This window comes from Canis lupus, chromosome 1 (assembly GCF_011100685.1).
Source record: "Canis lupus familiaris isolate Mischka breed German Shepherd chromosome 1, alternate assembly UU_Cfam_GSD_1.0, whole genome shotgun sequence".
In the NCBI taxonomy this organism is placed as follows: Eukaryota; Metazoa; Chordata; class Mammalia; order Carnivora; family Canidae; genus Canis; species Canis lupus.
The window spans coordinates 5585822-5601458 of NC_049222.1; the positions used below are offsets into that span (position 1 = coordinate 5585822).

At 41.4% G+C, this 15637-nt stretch overlaps 1 long non-coding RNA gene across 1 annotated transcript in view; it reads right to left on the reverse strand.

Moving 5' to 3' along the window:
- Positions 1-6193: 6193 nt before the first annotated feature.
- Positions 6194-15637, reverse strand: part of LOC111090572 — a 32073-nt gene continuing 22629 nt past the window's right edge. The window contains exons 2-6 of the long non-coding RNA XR_005353000.1: positions 14170-14282; positions 12701-12793; positions 9812-9938; positions 6842-7007; positions 6194-6318 (exon numbers count right to left, since the gene is read on the reverse strand). This is a non-coding gene — a long non-coding RNA (uncharacterized LOC111090572). The remainder of the gene's footprint in view (positions 6319-6841; positions 7008-9811; positions 9939-12700; positions 12794-14169; positions 14283-15637) is intronic.

The following is a 15637-nucleotide window of genomic DNA, read 5'->3' on the forward strand; positions in this document are numbered from 1 at the left end:
CCTCCACCACACAGACATAAATGACAACGGGCAGAGCAGTGCGGTGGCATTGCGGGGGGACAGCCACCGACTTTCTGTTTGCTCCTTCAGTCCTCATTGTGGGTAGGACTTAATGAGCTCCTGCTCTGTGCCAGGCACCGTGCCAGGCACTGGAGACACAACCTTCGCAAAAGAGCTGTCCCTTCTGTACTTGCAGAACTGTCAACCCAGGGAACTGGCCAGCCTGGGGCATCCTATTGTCCTGATTAACTGAGCACTTGTTCTGTGTCAGACAAGGCCCCCCAAATTCCACAGCTTAATCCTCACGGCGAAGGCTGAGGCCGGGAAGCATGATCTGTCTGTTACAGATGAGAAAGCTAAGGTGTGCAAAGGATGAGCCGCTTGCCCAAGGTTTCGGGGCAAGGATGTGGGACAGCTGGAATCAGGCTCTGCTGAGTCCCCAGGAACACACTTCTGATCCCTTTGCTATGTTGCCCGATGGCCTGAGCCCCCAAACTCCTGATGGGGTAGTCGGCTGCCCTGAGGAATCTACGTGTGCTCTAAAATCAATTGTGGGGATGGCTGCACAACTCTGTCAGTATACTAAAACCCATTGCGTTGTATACTTCAACTGGGTGAAGTATACTATATAAGTTATATTTCAAAAAACTTGTTACAAACAATACATAAGGTGGGGTAAGTCAGATATTAATGAGATTATTTCAAAAAGAAAGAGAAGGTGCAAAGACTGCTTTTTGAGTGGGAAGAGAACAGATGTGAGCCCCGTGAGGACAGGTACTTGTGTTGATCCCACAGGGCTGTAGACACTCCTCTGTGTTAAAACAGTGGCTGGAATAGTGAAGGTGCTCAGTAGATACTTCTTGAATGAACAAATGAACAAGAGACAGAAAGGAGTGTAGGGCAAGAGAGGACTTTTTGTTTTAGGATGAGGCTGAGTATGTTTTATTTATTTTATTTTATTTTTAAAGATTTATTTATTTATTCATGAAAGACACAGAGAGAGAGGGAGGCAAAGGGAGCAGCAAGGTCCATGCAGGAAGCCCCATGTGGGACTCGATCCCGGGACTCCAGGATCACACCCTGAACTAAAGGCAGATGCTCAACCACTGAGCCACCCAGGTGTCCCTGAGCATATTTTTAGACTGGGAAGAAGTGATAGCTGAAATCAAAAGAGAGAACACTCCTTTAGACCAACTTCCCCAATAGAAACTGGAACTGATTTACCTCTGTATTTGTACCAGCATATTTGGAAATGGATAAAGGAACACTTTTTTCGATGAGGTTTTGTTAAAAATGAGCACTGGCAATTTATTGTGATGAGGTGGTGACTGTTTCAGTGCCTCTATAATAAAAAAGTTTATGCACTCATCTGATTGTCCTTCTTCCTACAGACTCTTTGCTGTTGAGTAGGATGCTTTCTTATTTATCATAGTTTCATGATTAACTCATTGATCTCTATTGTATTCATTTCTTCTGACGGCAATTAAAACAGTGAACAAGAGGCTCTATGCAGTGTTCTTGGAGTTGCATCCCACATGCCATAGATTAAGGACTGCTATTTCCAGTACAAAGAGCTTATGTGCCCCTGGATCATAATGGTTCTCTGAGAAGGGATATATCATTGCAACTTCTGAACTGTTAACCTTGACTTTTCATTGGTGTTTATTCTCATTAAGTGTTTCATGTGAAATTATATTTTTCATGTAATGTTACTTCTAAGAGAGAGCTGGAATTTGGCAATTATTGACAAGCATTGTATATCCAAGGCTGTAAAAAACAGTGCAGGAAATGAGAAAGGAAGACCAGAAAGCCCTGCAGGGAACTTTAAACACAATCTCATTATTCTCTAGAAAATTGAAAAAAGGCCATGCCTTGTCTCTTTTTTTTCCCCTTTGTTTGTTCATTCATTTTGTTTCTTTAAACTCCACAGATGAGTGAAATCTTCCTCTAACTTATTTCACTTAGCATGACATTCTCCAGGTCCATGCATGTTGTCATGAATGATAAGATTTCATTATTTTTGATGGCTGTGTAATATTCCATCATGTACCACATCCTCTGCATCGATTCATCAGTGGATGGACATTCAGGCTGCTTCCCTATCTAGGCTATTGTATTAACACTGTATGTTAATTATACTTCAAACAAACAAACAAAAAAGCCATGTTTGACATTGTGATCATATAAGGATCAAAAATATATTGTTTAACAAGCTTATTCTGTGGTTTTTGTATAGGAAATAACTGTGAAAAATCATCCTGCACAAAAGGAGAGGAATTAGGAGAAATAGAAGTTGAAGAAAATTAGCTGAGAGGTTAAATGTCTTTTCAAAACAATCATATTCTTCATGCACTATCTCAACACTAAGAAAGTGGATTGTTTCAAATTATTTTGAATAATTGAATGATTTAGAAAACAGAATTACTAAATTAGACAATTCTTGAAGCAGAAAAGAATATAGAGAGGGAGTCCTTTTTTTTTTCTTAAATATTTCATTTATTTATTTGAAAGAGACAGAGAGAGCACAAGCAAGGGGAGCAGGAAGCAGACTCCCCACTGATCAGGGAGCCGATGTGGGGTTCCCTCCCAGGACCCTGAGATCTTGACCAGAGCAGAAGGCAGATGCTCAAACACCTGAGCTACCCAGGCTTCCAAAAGGAAGTCCTTTCAAAGCAAAAACATCGATCCATGAAGGGAGGCAAGGAAACAAGAAGCTGGAGAGAGTGACAAAATAAATTTAAAATAGGAGAAGAAAGGAAAAGGAATCCATGTTAGGAGGAAAGTACTTGGAAAGGGCATCTGGCCGGCTCGGTCTGTGGAATGCCTGTGAGTCTTGATCATCCAGCCTCATGCTGGGTGTAGGAAATATTTAAAAATAAAATCTTAAAAAAGTAAATAAATAAAAATTTATTGAAAAAATAAGAAAATAAAAATGTGTGAGGAAATTAAAGAAACACAATCATAATTATTTATTTCCATTGTACTTGATTTGAGAGTCATATCCATACATGTTTACTTCAGCTCTCTTCAACTATATGGCACAGCCTTCTGTCGCAGGTGTCCTGGGAGGCTTGGGGGTGAAAAGCTGGTGGGGGGGGATTGACTGGCAAGAACTCAGAGCCCACAGAAGAAGTACCCCAGGTCCCAGCCACAGCCTGTGTCCCTGTGAGATCACAAAGGACCCTTCTGAAAACCCTCCCCTCTTTGTCCATTGTAGTTTGAATTAATGTTTCATTACTTTGGTGTAAATGGCTTGACACACATGTCTACACACCTCACACACATGGGAGTCCAGGGTATGCCTGCCAAATACAGGCCCCCTCAGCCTCCTTCCCTGCATCCATACCGCTGCCCCGGGGAGGGAGGTGGCAGTGAGTTAGGGAGGGGAGGGACAAAGAACAGAAGCACTCTAGGAGGATGGGGCAAAGGAAAGAAAGCAGGACAGGAGTCAGAAGAGAGGGGAGGGCATAGTTGGCTGATCCTAAGACATGCAGTTTATGGAAAAGGAATGCAGAGAGAACTTTTAAGAAGCTGCCTCAGTCCACCAGGGCTGCCACAACAAAGCACCACATACCACCAGATGTGAGCAACACACATTTGAACAACACACATTTATTTTCTCACAGTTCTGGAGGCAGGAAGTCGGTCAGGGTGTCAGTGTGGTTGGTTTCTGGTGAGGGCTCTCCTGATTGCAGATGGTGTCTTCATGGTGCTGCTCACTTGGTAGAGGGCAAAGTGGGGGAAGAGGGGATGGGGGGGAGAGGGAGGGGGAGAGAGAGAAAGGAAGCTGGGAAAGAGGAGAGAGGGACAGGGGAGAGAGAGGAAGGGGAGACGGAGAACTCTCCAGACACTTAGAAGGGTTCTAATCCTATTGATAGAGGCTCCACTTGACCCCATCTAATTCTAATTGCCTCCCAAAGACCCCATCTCCTAATACCATCACCTTGGAGGTTAGGTTTGGACATAAATTTAGGGGGGTGAAGATTCAGTCCATAGCAGAAGACTTTTCCTGAATCGTGTAAGGATGATGATAGTAATTTGAATGTACACAGTTACTACGGTGTGTCAGGAACCATTTTTAAAGTCAGGTTTACTAAAATATAATTTATATGCAGTAAAGCTTGCTTTTATGTGAGCAGCTCTGTGCATTTTGATCCAAGTGAAGCCTGTTGCCAGCACAATCGACATGCGAGAACAGTTTTAAACTAATTCACTCAGCACTTACAGCGCATAATGAGGCAGGAACCTTTAGGACCCTGGTCCCACAGTCAGGAAACCAGTGCACAGAGAGTGAAGTGCTCAGGTGACAAAGCAGGTGTAGGAACTGGGGAGTTTGATCTCAGAGGCTGTGTTTTGATGAATGCACATCCCTTGCTTAGGATGTGCTTTTTGTTTAAAAAAAAAAAAAACTTTTAGTAACAAGTTAAATCAGTTTTCTAAACGTTTGGGACTTAGGTTTGTGCTTTTCTTGCGTAAAGTAATATGCTGAGAACGACCAAAGAAGCAGTTTTCTTGTGAAGACAAATGGCTGAATAGAAAATAGAAATAGGTATTCATGAAGATCCATAGATGTACCCACTGACATCCTGCTCATTAGTTATTCTGTCCACAATATACACTTAATTGGAATAAGCACCCTTTCCTCAGTACATTTTTCAATCTGAAATTTGGAAAGAAATGAAGAAGGTTTCTGAGGATCTGTTTCTATAATTAAAGGTACCATACTTTGGTGTGACCTTCTTAGATGTAAATGCATGCCAATCAGCCCATGATGTTTCCACCATCCAATTCCATCAGAAATTCTGGCAATAATATGGCAGACAATGAGGAAGACAAGCTCTTTTTTCTCCAATACTCAGGTGCTTAAAAACAACAACAACAACAACAACAAAAACCACTGTAAAGTTCAGATCCCAATTTGAAGGTTGGGTTATGAGAGGTTAGAGGTGTGTGGGTCGGTAGCACTAGGCTAGAAACCAGGAGAGGGAATGTTGGTATCTCATAGTGATGTTCCCTGCAACCCGGCCAGTGTTGAGGTGGCAGCTGGACCAGACAGTTCCTGCAGGCCCCACAGAGTTTTAGGATACCATCATCATGGGTGCTTGGAGACCTGGGTGCATCAGCCCTGTGAAGTCCTGACTACCACGCAGGGCATTCCTAGTGCGTGCCCAGCTCTCCGTGAAATAAGAGAAAAAGATGAGCTTTCCATCCGTTGTGAGTGTAAGTAGGGTTTTGCCCGTGTTCTCATATGTGGCAACCTAGTCAGTAGTACGCATCAGAGGAAGAGAACACCGGTCTATCTTCAACTGCATACACATCACTGTGTGTGTTCTGTAATTTGGAGGAGACTTGTGGGTTTCAGGGATTATCTGTAATCCCAAGAATATTTATTATTATGTTTTATATAAGTATCATGCATTTTATATATGTATTTATAGGTTTGTACATTTTAAATATATATGCGTGTGCTGTTTATTCTCTTCTGGTATTTTCTTCTGTTGAACATTTATGATCTACGAGTTAATGAGTTAAAAGTGTCTTTATTTTTTTTAAAGATTTTATTTATTTATTCATGAGAGACACAGAGAAAGAGAGAGAGGCAGAGACACAAGCAGAGGAGAAGCAGGCTCCATTGCAGGGAGCCTGACGTGGGACTTGATCCCTGGTCTCCAGGATCAGACCCTGGCCTGAAGGTGGCGCTAAACCGCTGAACCACCAGGGCTGCCCAAAAGTGTCTTTATTATACAAGTGTATGTACAAATAATAACAAAGCTATCATTAATGGAGTGCCTAATACACCGCAGACATGTATAGAATTTCTGTGAGGTCGGCATTACTGCCATCCCAGTTTTACTACTAGTAATCTGAGTTCAAAGTAGTTGATTTCCAGAAGGCTCCAGCTAATAAATTAGGGGGCTTGAATCCAAACAATCGGATGCTAAATATTCTGACATGGAGATTACACTACACACTCACACATGCTCACACACACACACACACACACACACACACACAGTGCAGGTACTGAACTATGGAAACATTCTTGGCAATGGGAGCAAGATTTAAAAAGAAGAATTCATGCTCATTATTGCTTTCTAACCTTTTGTTGAATGTACTGCATTAGGCTGCAGAAGGAATACAGCTCTGATTTGTGTCCTCTAACAATTATTAGATTTTTTATTTCTAAATATTTAGCTCAACACGAAATTCTTCGTTTCCAGTTGTTGGGGCTTGGGAGGCATTGAAAGTTAATCAGAAGGTGTGAAAAATGTAACTTCATTTTCTTCCTGTCATCCCAGGGCTTTGCTCTGGCTGCAACTATTTTTAAGACACAAAAGGCAGGCGTATATTATTTCTTCCTTTTACCAGTCATGCGTCTTAATAACAAATACCTATGGCTTAGCTTTATAAAGAATCTGAAATAAAACCTTGTGTATGTTTTATCTTGTGATTCAAAGATTAACTGATTGATTAGTCTCAGGACAATTTCGCTGGATGAAGTATTTTTTCCTTTTTGTTGACAAGTCACACTTTTCATTTCTACTTATATCAGTGTTTTTCCTTCACTTACAAACTTGGTTATTTTCACCTGGTCCTGAATTCCACACTTATGGTTCTAGGTAACAGCTGACTAACTAGCTAACCTAGAGGTAGGTGAGACACAACTCTTTCTTTCCCCTTTTCCTCCTGTCCTCCCCTCCTGGCCATCCTCCCCCTGCTCCTCATCGACTCCTCCTGCTGCCCTCCTTTCTTTATTGCCATGGGTGTCACCATCTGGTTCCAGGGTGCCACAACCCTACCTCCACCTCCCCATCCTCACAGCTACATCTTCTATAATTACCTTTCTATTCCAGGCCAGTGGTATGAACTTTGCACATGCTATACCATTCAGTCTTCAAAATAATTCTGAGGGGTAAGTATCTGTGTTAGGGTTTCACAGAGGAATGGTCCGTGATTCAGCAGCCACAGGATACTGCATTTCCAAGCTCTCAAGTTTTACAGCCAACCTGAACATTGGGAATAAATATATGTGAGAGATGGTTAGGAAAAAAAATACAAATAACTGTATTGGAGAGCTTGAAATTCATGAGGTGATTTTAATTATATATACACACATCTAGCTTGCAATGCCAATTGTGTTCTGCCTTGGAAAACGCAGCTCTTGTTTAAAATAAAGTATGCGCATTTGAATATCATTGCTGGAAAGGAGATTACATAATGAGCAAATAATTGCATTCCAGGAAATCATTGTGTAGAATATAACTTCAGGCTTTTTGATTAACCTTTATGTCCTTGTACATATGACTCACCACTCAATACAGTTCAGTCATTGCGCAAGAATGTATGGGTTTCATTCTACTTAAGTTAAAAAAAAACTTTCAGAATATTTTTCATAATTGCATTTTATTTTACACAAATGTAATAATTCCCATACATTTGTCTTAATTCAGCCAGTTTATTTTTGTTTTGTTCTATTCATGTTTGCTAAGTACTTTTTGTTTGGGCTTATTCTGGCTTGGGAGTTTTAGGTTTATATTTCTTATCCTCCTCTGTATTTTTTAACATATATTTCTGGTTCAGAAAATTTAATCAAAACATAATTTCTTTATGACAGAAAGTGGGATTGAATTTTAAGTGTGGAGGTATTTGGATAATGAGGCATCTGTGGTGTTAAACCTTGAAGACCTGTCTTTTTGAAAAAAAAAAAAAAAAACACCTGAAAATATATGTTTTTGAAATGATTGCACTCAAGGATGGTTAATTATATCTAAACTGAAGGGAATCTCAGAGATCATTTTACTTCCATCCTCTTGTTTTATAGCTAAAGAATGACCTTTTGAATTTAAATGAACTTCCCAATGACACTAAGGCCTGCTCCTTTTCTCCTAGAAGTTGATCTTGCAACCTACATTCACAGCAATCTAATGAAAAACTAAAACGCCAATTCCTTTGATTTACAGTCTTCAACAGGACTTACTAAGCAAGCCAATAGAAGAGGCAAGAGGAAGGGACACCCATCTGAGCTTGGTTCCTGGCCTTCTGCCTCGGGTGAATACTCATCACCAAGATGGGTGCAGCCCCTTGTGTTGATGGAGTTCCTGAGCTAACTCTGGGGGATGGGGATTGGAGGTAGGTGTTTACTCAGACATCGGAAGTCAGGAGACGGTTTTTCTTTTTTTTTTTCTATTATTGGAGTTCAATTTGCCAACATTTAGCATAACACCCAGTGCTCTACAGCAAAGAAACAATCCAGTCATGAATTGGGCAAAAGACATGAACAGAAATCTCACAGAGGAAGACATAGACATGGCCAACAAGCACATGAGAAAATGCTCCACATCGCTGGCCATCAGGGAAATACGTCCCACGTTGGGCTTCCTGCATGGAGCCTGCTTCTCCCTCTGCCTGTGTCTCTGCCTCTCTCTCTGTATGTCTCATGAATAAATAAATAAAAATCTTAAAAAAAGAAAAAGGATTACTTTCTCCAACACTATGCATCCCCTTCCATTTTTTAAGAGAGAAGGCAGGTGAGTCTATTGGGCTGATGCAGTGTGCTGACAGATGGTCAGGAGGGCCCTGGAGAGAGATGCACTATACCTGCCTTGGAGGCACACTAAAAGGAGCTCCAAAGAGCGGGGTTTGAGGACAAGGCAAAAGTGTAGGTAATCTCGATAAAGTCAAACAAAAGATGTAATGAGAGAGATTTTGAGGATTCATAATTTATGTATAAATTTATGCAATTTAATGGAGCTAAGATTCCAGAAGTGGAACTCCTGAGGGATGACTAAAGGGCACAGGTGGCTCTGGGAGCGGGCTCCCGAGGCAGCCGAGCGACTCTGCTCTTTGACGTTGCATCTGTCATGATCTGTCTTCTTCTCCCCCTTCCCTACTGCTCCTGTTCTAGTCCATGCCATTGGATCCCTTTTCTTGATTATTCACTAGTTTCCCAGTTTCTTTCCTTCCTCACTGGTCCTTGTTTCAATTCCCGTGTTACACTGAGGCTGGAGAGATTCGTCACCTACAAAGTCTCCAGCCTCACCTCAGTTAAGACTCTTCCTAGCTCAGAGATTCCATTACCTATTCCATATGCCAACTACTGTTAGCCTCCTGTTCTTTCATCCTCTAGAAACACCTTTGTCACTTGGTAGCCTCACCCACTCACTACAGCCACGCCCCTCACCACGCCACGCCCTCACCTGCGGCCACGCCTCTTATGATGCTCTGGATTAAGGTCAGACCTATTTACCATAGCCACGCCCCCTCACCAAGCCTCGCCCTCACCTGCAGTCACACCCTTACCAAACTGCTCTGGACTATGGTCAGGCTATTTACCACGGCCACGGCCCCTTGCCAAGCCACGCCTTCACGGACAGCCCTGCCCCTCGTCACGGACACGCCCCTGCCGGGCCACGCCCTCACCTGCGGCCACACCCCTTGTCACGCCCCTGCCCCTTACTAAACTGCTCTGGAGTATGGGCAGCCCATTTCCCATGGCCACGCCCCCTGCCGTGGCCACGCCCCTCCACAAGCTACGCCCTCACTCCTGCTCAACACACCTATTGGAGCTGCCTGTAAGCACCAGCCCCTTCCCTGCTCTTTTCTTCGTTCGTGCTGATTTCCTCACCGGATGCAGCCTCCTTCCCTCCTCAGTTTGCTCAACCTCCACAAATCGATGCATCCACCTCTAGTGTCACCTCTTTTTGGAAATATGTCCGGGTTCCCTAAAGCTGAGCTAGGCCCCTGTGTTTCTATATCACCCCGAAGATGTGATTATCACATGTAAACCACATCTAATAAACGTTCCACTTACCCTTTCCATTCACACGCTAGAGATCCTTGAGGGAAGGAAGGAGCTGTGCGTTCCGTTTCACCCTCCACTTCTCACAGTGCTTAGCGTCCAAGGGGGTGCCCAAAACATATTTAACTCGGTGAATGACCTGATCATAGGAAATGGTGAGAGACCTCCTCAAATTCAGAATTCTTTCACAAACCACAGAGCTTCTCAGTAAAGTATTCAACTCTAGGGGTTTTTGCTAAACGTTCTGCTCTAATTGTCCTGGGCTCCGATATGAACGCCCCCGGGGAGAGGAAGGAGAAGCTGCTACTTTTAAATGTTGCCATCATTTCCCCGTTCTCTATGGCGCCAGGGCCGAAAGAGGCTCGTCTGAATCCATCTGATGACTCCGTTTGTTTTTTATCAATCTGGTGAAATGAGTGAGTGTGTTGCCCTCTTTCCTCCTTCCAATATTTTACCAGGTTTCTAATCCTTTTCCACCTCAATTTCTCTTCACTGTTATTTCCCACTCAAATTCGACATATGATACATTCTATTAATATTCTCCCCGTTTAAACCTACAGAGCACATATCGCTTCACTGATCATCTGGAAGGAGAGGTTGCTTGAAAATAGAGCTAAATTATTTCTCAGGTGAAAGGCATTGCATGATAAGGGATTTCACCTTTAGCAGGGCTCTTGCCCATTTCATTACATTTTGTTGAAAAATTCAAAGTCTGAGTCTCTGAAAATTGTGCATGTATAATGTCTCTCTGTGCTTTGAAAACCGTTCTTATACGAAAATACAGAGCATTGTTCCAGCAGATCAGATTGGCCAGGGGCACGCTGGGCTTGGTATCTTCCTAATACCTGGAGTTTGTAGCGCAACTCTGAGAAATCTCTATTCATTCAGCCATGCATTCAAACACTTTTACCTAGTGTACACACTGGGACTATCAAATCTTCCTCACATGTATCATAAATCTATTTACCTGGCAGTCACATTCATATGCCGTGTGCCTGATAACCTACTGTTCAGTACCTACAAAATTTGAGATGACATATATTCTGACTTCATGTAATTATAATTGGCATAGTGTTACAACTAGAGTTAGATCATCTGTGTAAGTAGATTCGTGGTGCCTCTTCTTTGCCAAGCTTCATGGTAAACCTAAGTTTTACTAAATGTATTCTCCCTTGAGGCTTCGCTATCTAGTTTATCCTTTGGAATGGCTGTATATCCTGCCAAATCAACTCATGGAAACTCTGCTTATTATTGTCTATTGCAGCTCATGCCCAGATCCATTCTGTGCCCCTTACTATCCTGCTCTATGCCTCCAGAGGCTGACTGCTACATTATCTCCCTGACAGTTTCTCCAGAAATGCACATTCTCCCTATGTCTTCAGTCCTAGGGGTGGCATCGTTTCTCTGTTGCTAGTGCATCATGGGCCCTCAATTCTCCTAATCCTAACTTCCTTCAGTTAAACCCTTTGAGTGTGCCATTCTTTTTTTTTTTTTTTTTTTTTTTTTGCTGGGGCCCACTGACAGCCCAAAAGTTAGAGCTGAAGAGAAAATCTAATTTAACATCTGTATTAGTTCCCGGTTATAGCTTAACAAATTCCCCCCCAAAACTAGTGGCTTAAAACAACATATATGTATTCTTTCATAGTCCTGGAAGCCAGAAGTCTACAATCAAGGTGGTGGCATAGCCACACTTCCTCTGAAGGATCTAGAGGAGAATATCCTCTTGTTTCTTCCAGCTTCTGGTGGCTCCTTGGCTCATGGCAGCAGCATCCTTCCAATCTTTGCCTCTGTTTTCCCATGGCCTTTCTTGTGTGACTGTATGGGTAAGCTCCTCCTTTTCTAATAAGGACATTGGCCATTGGTACCTGCCTTAAATCTAGGATGATTTCGTCTTGAGATCTTCAACTAATTACATTTGCAAAGTCCTATTTCCAAATAATGTTACATTCTGAGGTCCTGAGTGACTAAGAATTTTGGGGAACACTATTCAACCCACTATATCTCCATCCTTAAGAAAAAAAATCCTCTAATACTTGTCTTCACAGAAGGTAATCAGTATATATGTAATAAAAAGAGAATGTAACCATATAAGGTTGACAATTTATCACTAACCCTGTTTTTAAGAGCTCATATGATGAGTAGAAGGGCAAAGATCTATATTTAAAGCACTGATGGTGTGCATTTATATTCAGGATATAAATTTGTCTGACTATGATGGAGACCACAAATAATTACCTTGGAGAGAAAGAAAGATGGCTATTTCTCAAGCTGATGTGGCGGCTCAGATCTACAAAGTTGTCAGGAGTCAACAATATAGGCTCTTTCTCTCCAGGCGGTTTCCTCCTAGCATGTTGCCCTTATCCACGTGACTCAGGATGGCTCATCACATACCTCCATTCTGGTTTTCATGGAGAACAAAGGGTACTGACAAGGTCACACTTCCAAGAATTCCTACATATCACTTTTCTAAAGATTGATTGATTGATTGATTGATTTTAGACACAGATAGAGAGTGAGATGGGGCAAGCGAGGGGAGGGATACAGGGAGGGAAAAAAATATTAAAGTAGGCTCCCTGCTAGGCATGGAGCCCATCATTGGGCTCCATCCCAGGCCCCTGAGATCATCAGTCGGACACTCAAATGACTGAGCCACCCAGGCACCCCAACACGTCATTTTTCTTATTATATCCAGAACTGCTTTATGTGGCCCTATATGTATAGTTGCAAAGAGAACTGGAAGATAAAGGGTTTATTTTGAAGTCCTGTGTTCAGCTCAATATCAGGACTCACTCGCTCAGAGAGAGAAATAAAGAACAGGGTTTGTGGGATAATTAGCATTCTAAATCACCTTCTGCAAGACCTTAACTATCAAGTACTTCAGCATATCTGTCTTACACCAACCTTTCAGAGGCTGCACAACTTTCTGTAAAACTTTTGATTAATTCCTCTGAGACATTGTTTAATAGATACTTTTCATGCTTCCATAAGTTCATCCTGAAACGAAGAACCATTAATTGTATGACTATCATGTGCCAAACATTCATTTGGTCAACACTTATTTATTGGGCACCTAGTATGTATCAGGTATTGAAAAGCTAATGGTGACAAAGATAAATGGAGTCCCTGTCCTTCTGGGGAAAAACGATCTTGATTGGGGTGGAGGAGTAATCTAAAGCAGTGAATAAGTGAATTCAATAAAATCATATCATGATCAATATTATTGAGAAAAGCAAATGTTCTGTAGAGACTGACTGGGAATGAGGAATTTATTTTAAACAAGACAAATATGCCTTGAAGCTTTTCAACAATTGTGACGGAAGGATGGTATTTTCCCTATTTACACGTTTGAAGGAACAGTGGTGTTTATCATCCTCTCATTTTCTCCATGAGCAAATTCCCCAAGGTCATACACCTGGTCAACTAGTCCCTGATTTTATTTATTTATTTTTTTAAATTTTTATTTATTTATGATAGTCACAGAGAGAGAGAGAGAGGCAGAGACATAGGCAGAGGGAGAAGCAGGTTCCATGCACCGGGAGCCTCACGTGGGATTCGATCCCGGGTCTCCAGGATCGTGCCCTGGGCCAAAGGCAGGCGCTAAACCGCTGCGCCACCCAGGGATCCCCTAGTCCCTGAATTTAGAGGCTGAGTCTGGACCCAGTTCTCTCTGCCCTCCCCACCTGTTTCCATTTCCTCTAACTCTCTAGATTATTTCAACCTCAATTTGTGAAATACATAGTTCTGCAGGAATATTTTAAGAAGAAGTAGTAAGCTAATGATCTTATGCAGCTCTGTGATTTTCACATCACAAAGTTAATTTACAGAGTATAGACATGAGCAGTAAGAGACTAACTGGGATTACAGGTCTCAGGACCATGGCATTTGAGAATTAGTTAGAAGACTGTGGGCACCATGCTTGCAGAACAAAAGTCCAAGGGGGGTACATGAGAGCAGTCTCCAAATATGAAGGGAGGTCACATGAAAGAGGTGAGCTTGTTCTTTAGGGCACCACTATACAGAATCACATTTGAGGGGTAGAGGCTAAAAATAATAGTAGCTAAAACCTAATAGCAATTACTATGGAGTAAACACTTTATGTGTATTAACTAAATTAATCTTCATGGCAATAGTACAAGCAGATACTGTCATTATCCAGAGTTTACCAAGGATGTGACTGAGGCACAGATAAAGTTATCTGGCCAAGAATAAAAGGTGAGCTGGAGTGCCCACATGTCTTCTGGCATTACCATCTGTCCTTAAAATGCAGAGCTATCTTGCTTTATGTTGAAAGATTAGCTCCTTAACAAATGTGGCTCTGATTCATTCAAGATGAGGTAGGTCGTGATTAAAAAAAAAAAAAAAAATCTTACCATCCAAAGATGGGAGGGAGAAGGACCTTAGTATGTGGTGAAGAGGTTGGTTAATCTTCTTTCTAGTCTCTTTAGACAGATTACATATCCACTCAGATGGAAGCCACAGTCAACTAAAGAGCAAAATGTAAAAATAACAGTGTGTTGGTTACATCTTACATCACTTAGTAAGGTATTGTTGATGAGACACAAAATCCGGGCTTAGATGCCCAATAAGTTGTCAATCAATTCAGGGAATTCCACCTCATGTTCTGAACAGGAAGGTCCTTGGACAACTTGGTCATGTACAAGCATGCGTCTTGTTTATCTGTACAATATAGGTTTTTCTGGAGCTCACCATTTGTAAAACAAATGTTGCTTTAATAATTCAGAAATATAAAAAAAAATAAAAAAATAAAAAATAAATAAAAAATAATAATAATAATTCAGAAATATAAGAGTCTAAAACATGGAATGAATGTTCTCAGCAATAACTAGAGAAGTCTTGAGGCCAATGCCTCCACACCATGGCTGCCACTGTACTCCTCTTCCTAGGAAACCTGACCATATCAAACATTGTTTGCACTCATTTCCTGAGGCCAAGATTTTCCAGTAGAAATTAAATAAGTAAATCATTTTTTTAAAAAAGATGTTATTTAGCTGTATGGGTAACGACTATTTCGTAAACCTATTAGGAAAGAGAACTCCCATGCATTTCTTTAATGTTATTCTAGTTTGCAGTTCATATTTTGCTTAATGAAAAAATTTTGTGACTCCTCTCTTAGAGGAGTAAGACATTTTGTTTGAGGGATGGGTGCGCTGATGAATTAGGTATGGATCTCTTTTGTTATGTTTTAAGTCTATTACTTGGTCATAGATTCTCCTGTTTTTGAAATTTATTTCTTTTGGGGCATGGATATTTGAATAACTTTTCCTTCTGTGTGGGAACATACCCTTGGTTCTGTTGTCTCGCCCTCTTTTACTTCTAAATAAGGGAAATGGTGCTCATTTTCATCGTTTCAACTACTAACAATATTCTGATGGACACATCTTAACCTGTATTTTGAGGACCATAACTTCAATGTTACTACTCACACTGGAAGTGTAACAGAGCTTAACTTCCCTTCTCCACACATTCAGCATTCCACACTAAGACAATTCCTCTACATTTGCTGCTTTTTTGAGTCAACCCCCCACCCCCATCTTCCTAGTTTCCCCCAGCACAAAGATTGGGATTTCCACTTGTCAATCCTGTCTCATCTGCCACCATGGCTCACTATTAAGTTACACTGTTCTGTCTCTTGTTCTTGAACTTGCTCTTGAGAACTTTCGAGAGCTTACTCTGTTTTTCTCTCATTTCTGGATAACTGAGACAAGGCCAAGTACATATTTTTATATATCATTTTGGGCTCACCTATAGAACATAAACAGAGATGTGAACATAGTCAGCATTAAATATATAGACTTTTGAGAGATTTAACTTAGAAAT